The 7,344-nt window shown below is 41.9% G+C and overlaps 1 non-coding gene across 1 annotated transcript; it reads left to right on the top strand.

Moving 5' to 3' along the window:
• Positions 1-4,953: 4,953 nt before the first annotated feature.
• On the top strand, positions 4,954-5,144 carry LOC134457679 (U2 spliceosomal RNA). Its single transcript, XR_010036475.1, has one exon. It is a non-coding gene; the product is annotated as a U2 spliceosomal RNA (small nuclear RNA).
• Positions 5,145-7,344: the final 2,200 nt, after the last annotated feature.

The following is a 7,344-nucleotide window of genomic DNA, read 5'->3' as shown; positions in this document are numbered from 1 at the left end:
ATGCACTAGAATATTGATCTTGACGACTAATTGTAGGTTTTGGTTATCGCTGAAGTCATGAGTAAGCCATTTGAGCTTCAAAATATTAAGGATTCACCTCAAAGTTGAGAAATTGAAGATGGCCGCAATTGCGATAGCTATATTTTTATACTTGTAGATCCTTTTAGTGGGGTCGTATTAGGCTCAGTCATTTCAAATTGGTGTTAAAGTTTTGTTTTCACTTCCAAGTTGAAGTTTAGGGTCTATAGAACAATTTGAGTTCGAGTGTCAAACACACAGATAACAAAATGGCCTGCGGGGCGCTCTAAAATATATAAACTGTTATTACTTTTGATTAGTTAAACCAAATTTAACATATGAGATATGTATGGATTCAGCATGAAGAGGAGAAACCGGTGACCTAAGTATTTGGTTACCAGATTAACGACACACTATGTAATAAACACACTTTTAGCCAATGGACAGCTAAATCCGGGCTTTTTTAAGATAAAAGGTGGAAATGCCCTCAAAGTTGCAATGAAACATAACTTATTGTTACAAGTTATTGTAAATAAAGCCTGGGTTATCACTTAACTTGATTTGTTCAGAATATCCCTGAAGCACACAGATACTTAGGATACCTATACACAAATATGGCTGCATAAAGCCTATGTGATATTTAGCACCCAACTTGCATCTTTGAGTTTATGAATTTAGGATCATGAGTACCAGCTTTTTTTCAGTCAGTCCATCATTTTATTCACAACTTAAAAACTTTATATCTGGAAGAAAGTAAATCAATAATAATAATAATAATAATAATAATGATGATGATGATGATGAATACTATGGGGAACATCATTTTTTCCTGCATTCAAAAAGCAAACAGAAGACCATAGGGTTGACACTTAATAATCCACTCTATATTAACTATGACAGGTGCAAAAACAGTCAGTGGTCAGTCTTGGAAATTGCATGTGCACTTGCACAGAGGTGTGCACTTTAACTCTGCCTCCATGCACTTGCACCGAGATCTGGCAGGTCTATTTGTACAAGTACTAGTACAGCTGCACTTCACCTCTAGTTGGAATACATCTGCATCTTTGGTAGTGTAGTCCAAATCTGGGAACTGTTCATTTGTTACCAGATTGGCAGGCATTTCTGGCAAATGCAGATAACTACGCTGGTAACAAATGGACAGTTCCCAGATGACAGAGATGTCCTCATAACAGCAGATGATTGTGTCTACCATGTATGAAATAGTCCTATAGTATTATTTAGTATGCTTGCCAAATGCCTCTGCTTGCCCCCAGCAAGCATACTAATTGTTCTCCAACAGTTTATTTAGTATGCTTGCGGGAAAGCATACTAATTGTTCATCAAGAGTTTATTATTATTCTACATTTTTCCATTCACCTCGGCCTATGGGAATCGCCATTCATTAGTATGGCGGCTTTGAATCGTTGCAGCATTCGAGAAAAAAAAAAAAAAAAACGAACGGCTCGAAAAGGGCCCAGGGTGGTGTATTTTTCGCTGGCCTACCCCCTTTCATTTGTTCACCAGACTTGTTTTTCCTCAGTTTTCTCTCTGTTTTCCCCCTCATTGAAATGAATGGTAGAATGGTCAAGATGATGTCACAAACTGTGGCAGTTAGAGTGAGAGGTGACCTGTCCTGGGGTTTTTATAGGTATCAACTAGGTAGCCTAAAGGCATTGTCAGAGAGGTCTTGGCTCTGAATACAAACTGTGTGAAGACACACACACACACACACACACACACACACACACACACACACACACACACACACACACACACACACACACACACACACACATGCAGCCTTGTAGAACTTAAGACCTCTGCTGTCACCTGGGCAACCGTGGTCTAATATGCTACTGTGGCCACTCTATACAGTAAGTGGCAGTGGCCCACTGGGTAGGGTGTTGGTGTGTCAGAGGGTTGCAGGTTCGAATCCCACCCTTACCTCTCCCTACCCACCCATTGCTGAAAGGCACCTGAAGCATATCCATACATGCACACACGCACACACCTCTCCCTCTCTCTCTCTCTCTCTCTCTCTCTCTCTCACACACACACACACACACACACACACACACACACACACATCTCTCTCTCTCTCTCTCTCTCTCTCTCTCTCGCACAGACAGACAGACACACACACACACACACACACACACACACACACACACACACACACACACACTCAGACCTCTATCTCTTTCCCTCGTGTTTCTGTGTGTACACAACAGCTCTGTGTGTGTGTGTGTGTGCATAAGCCGCAAGCATACTAATAGCATTGTCTCTCCGGAAATGCAGTCTTATTATCATTATTATTATTATTATTATTATTATTATTATTATTATTGATTTATTTTCTTCCAGAAATAACTTTTTTTGTGATTTTATGAGTGAACAGAATATGGCTTGATTGAAAAAAAGTTGATACTCATGATCCTAAATTCATAAACTCAAAGTTGCAAGTTGGGTGCTAAATATCACATAGGCTTCATGCAGCCATATTTGTGTATAGCTGAACAAATCAAGTTGAATGATATCCCATGATGGGTACATTCAGATCAGCACTTTTATTCCCTGCGGGGGTATATCGCACAGGACATGCAGGACACGCTTTGTGTTTGAATGTGTTGAAACATGCAAGATGTAAAGGCTTATTTGAGCAGTGTTGCCAAAACAAATTCAGCAGAAGTCACTATTGGCTCTCTGAAAAGTCGCTAGAAGTCACCAGATGACGTTACGTATGACGTCACAGCATCACGCATGCAGCGCAAATCTCTAGAAAAGATGTGTGCACGGCTACACAGAGCTGCAGTTATGTTGAAAAACAATGATTTTGTCACTTAAATGAAGAGTTTACCAAAGTAGCCAGATTCACCAAAAAGTCGCCAAAGTCGCCAGATGTGGGTTTTTTTGTTGCCAGGTCCAAAAGTCGCTAAATCTAGCGACAAAGTCGCCAAATTGGAAACACTGTATTTGAGTCCAGGAACATGAATACATACTTACAAATCCCTAGTACCTTAGAATAGGATACACCAAGCCTAACATAAATCATCATGCCTCGCTTTCTTAAATCAGCACAGTTCACACAAATGCGTCAATGTGATTGCTGCAATTGTTGCACCCTATATCTTTGTCATATCTTTAGTTAGAGGCTTATATTGCCTTTAAATGAAATTATTGGGCCACAAAACCTACATTTTGACACCAAGATCATGCTCATATAACAACCAGATCCAAAGTTATGGCTCAAAACAAATACAGGTTTTTGCCATGGCGGCCATCTTGGATTTCGTGTTTTTGAAGTAGATCCCTTCGTTAACGAGCGTGGAGCCGCTTCTAATTGGAATCAGCATCCCCAAAACCCCCTATATACCAATTTTCGTGCTTTCTTCCGGAAGTGAACATATTTTCGACATATCCTCTAGACTACTCTGTACGATTAAAAACATGATGTACGATAATTTCAGAGTAGTCATTCAGTTCATTTAGATGCCTTGAAACAACAATTTGGGTCTTGTACGATAATTTCCTCCCAAAATCCCCCCCGAAAATGATAATTAAGGTTTTGGTACGATAATTTAGCATTTCCACCTACACCTGACTCCATACTGCTCCACAGACAAATACCCTGTAAATATCTGAAAGTCACTTTGGATAAAAGTGACAGCTAAGTGGAATGTAATGTAATCAGTCGTAGACATGTTAGGCTGCAAAAGCTGCTCTGAACGTTAAATACGTAACTAATTAATGTTATTTACTGAACCATTCATGAAAAAAAAATTGTTTGTGTTAGGCAGCACACATTTTGGAGATGATCTGCTAGAATTATACACTGGGCCTTTCAATGTTTACACTTGGTTTAGAAACCAAAAATACTATTATTATATGATTATTACATTATATTACTATATCATATTTCTCCTCAAGGTCTTGCTCTCATTATTTATTTAGACTGCATAGGTTGGCTCAATGTTGAAGTGGTTGTATCCAGAGGTTCTGAAAGATGAATTGAGAATAATTGAGAATGCCCCCTTTTACATTGTATTACAACATTCAATGTCAGTTTAGTTATATGTAATTATATATTAAACTACAAACATGTATAGTGTCCTTTCTATACTACTGCTGTTCCCTATCCCGATAACACAGCACTGCTTTCAGCTGCAGCTTATCTAATGCGTTTCTTAATATAGTTCAATATCTGTGCCACTTTTGGGGATTTATTTTTTCACAAAACTCTGCTTCATATTCTGTAGGCCTATGTTTAAGAACACAATGGATGTACGTGTAAATATGGGGATAGCAAAACATTTTTGCATATTTTATTTTTCTACAGTTGTTTGACATGTCAGATCCTGTTTTGGCTTGACTATACTGAATTTGAACTGTAAATAGCCTATCGAGCATACATTTATAATCAAGACAAATGTGTGTGTGTGTGTGTGCGTGTGCGTGTGCGTGTGCGTGTGCGTGTGCGTGTGCGTGTGCGTGTGCGTGTGCGTGTGCGTGTGCGAGTGTGTGTGTGTGTGTGTGTGTGTGTGTGTGTTTTAAACATTATTTTATTTTTGCATGACACATTCAATATTGTGTCAAATGAGGTACCCGAAATGTTCAACCAGTTTGTACAATTTTTACAGTTTAACTGAATAAAGTTGAAATCCATTTGTAAAAGAACTTTATCTGACCAATTGATCTTATGGAACTACCCTGACTGGATGACGAGTGTCTTGTCTGACATCTACAGAGAGTTACAGTAGGCTAATGTGCGGCACCTCTCCACCATGCTCGATTTACTACCTAGCATGCAATGGCTAAAGCTGCAGTACAGCAGACAGTCCACTAGGGAGTGGTATTGTCAAGGTGAAATACAGTGTAGTGCCTCTCTGATGGTTCCTGTTTGGCATGTTGGTGTCCACATTAGAAAGATAAGAAACAATCGCTTCTCGGCCTTTTGGCTAAGATCAAGTGTAGTATCTGTTCTTATCAGTTTAATATCTGATACGTCCCCTACCCGGGGACCATATATTAAATTGATTTTTGGAACAGGGAGATGGAATAGGGGCTTGCTCCGTCCACTCCACGCATCGACCTGGTATTGCAGTACCTCCAGGAACGAAAAAAGAAAAGAAGAAAAAAAAAAAAAAAAAAAAGAAAAGAAAGATAAGAAACAAGCATCCCATGCAGAAAACATTGATGTGGAAGACCACCAAAAACAAGAGGTAAATACCGGTACCCCACCTTAAATTGACCATATTGTTTATGAGGTTTCAAATCTTAAATGCCCTGTCCCTCTCTACATTCTGCTTATTTTTTTCACCAGTGAACTTCCAAAAAAAAACCTTACAAACCTCCAAAGTAAAAAAAATATTTTGTCCAAAGCTAAGTACAGTAAAGTCAAGGTGCTTCAATTCGTTGACTTGAGTAATATTATTGTAATCTCCGCTGTGTTTTTGTGCTGAGTGTGAGTGCGTCCTTGCCACATCCTGATTGGCTACCGTGGCCCTCTTTGATTTATGGGTACGGCACAGACAAGCAGAGAGGTGTGGGGTGGAGAGGGGTGGTGGAGAGAGAGAGGGAGAGAGAGACAGAGAGAGACTTGGAAGCTGAAAGAGAGAGAGGGAGAAAGAGACAGAGAGAGAGGCAGAGAGGGAGGGGCAGAGAAAGAGAGTACAAGAAAGAGGGTGGTAGGCAGACAGAGAAAGAGGGAGGGAGGTTGGAGAGAGAAAGAGAGGCAAAGAGAGAGAGACATAGCAAGAGAGAGGAGGGAGGTGGAGAAAGATAGAGTGAGAGGGGGGAAGAGAGAGAGAGGCAGCCCTCTGGGACCTAAATAATTCATTGGGGCAAAGAAGCATTAGCTGCCGCCCTCAGCCACTCTCCTCCTCTTCTCTCCTCTCCTTTCCTCATCCCTTCTCCTATCATCCTCTCTCCTCATATCCTTTCCTCTCCTCCTCTCTTCTCTCCCCTTCTCATCTATTCTCTGCTCTTCTCTTCCTCACCTCTGCTTTGCTTTGCTTTTCTTTCCTATCATTCACAATATCCTTTCCTTTCTTTTTCTCTCTTCTCATCATCCCTTCTGCTTACCCCCTCTCCTCCCCTTTCCTCCTCTCCTCTCCTCTCCTCTCCTCTCCTCTCCTCTCCTCTCCTCTCCTCTCCTCTCCTCTCCTCTCCTCTCCTCATCCCTTCTCCTTATCCCTCTCCTCTCCTCAGTTACTTAACTATTCAACATCAATGGGCATGCACATCAACTCACACACACTTACATGTACACATACACACAGACCCACGCATAGACCCCCCCCTACCCCACACACACATACACATATATACACATACAGTACACACTACACTACGCTACACTACACTACACACACACTACATACATGAATACAATACACTACACACGAACAAACTCCCAACCCCCCACTCCCTTTCTTTCTCCTCTCGGATGAATTGCATACACTGCAGTAGAGTAGAGTAGAGCAGAGCAGAGCTGAGCAGAGCAGAGCAGAGCATCCCCCATGCCCTTCTCCCCTCCCCTTCGCATGTTCCGCCTTGCACAGTCCTCAGAAAAAAATGGACCATGGTGCCTGTCCTGAGGACGTGTGTATGTGTGTGTGTGTGTGTGTGTGTGTGTGTGTGTGTGTGTGTGTGTGTGTGTGTGTGTGTGTGTGTGTGTGTGTGTGTGTGTGTGTGTGTGTGTGTGTGTGTGTGTGTGTGTGTGCGCGTGTGTGCGCGTGTGTGTGTCTGTACCAGCTGGCACTGTCCTGTCGTTGCTCATTCACTTGTTTCCTTTGCTCTTCACACCCCCCACCCCAGCACACACACGCACGCACGACTGCATGCACGTACGCATGCACACAAACACACACACACACACCCTGTCTTACACTCCTTTCTGTGTACAGAGCCTTCCCTTTCATGTTTCTGTCTGTTTTTGGAATCCTGCATTTAAAACTGCAGAGCTAAGCAGTCCCTTGGCAGCGAGAGAGAGAGAGAGAGACAGAGACAGAGAGACAGAAAAAAAGGAGAGAGGGACCAAGAGGAAGAGAGATGTAGTGAGGGATAGATGAATAGGGAGAGAGAGAAAGCGTGATAGAGGTAGAGAGTGAGAGAGACATAGAGACAGCACGAGAGCAAGAGTAAAAGAGGAATAGATGGAGAGAGAGCACGACTGAGAGACAGACAGTGAAAGAGAGAGAGAGTGCGTGAGAGTGGTTTAGAGAGAGAGAAAGAGAGAGAGAGAGAAAGAGAGAGAGAAAGAGAGAGAGAGAGAAGGGTCTTGAGGCACAGTGTGGCTGCCCCTCCCAATTAAAGATGAGGACTTAC

The sequence above is a fragment of the Engraulis encrasicolus genome, chromosome 10 (genome assembly GCF_034702125.1).
Source record: "Engraulis encrasicolus isolate BLACKSEA-1 chromosome 10, IST_EnEncr_1.0, whole genome shotgun sequence".
NCBI lineage: Eukaryota > Metazoa > Chordata > Actinopteri > Clupeiformes > Engraulidae > Engraulis > Engraulis encrasicolus.
This window is presented reverse-complemented; position numbering and strand designations above follow the sequence as displayed.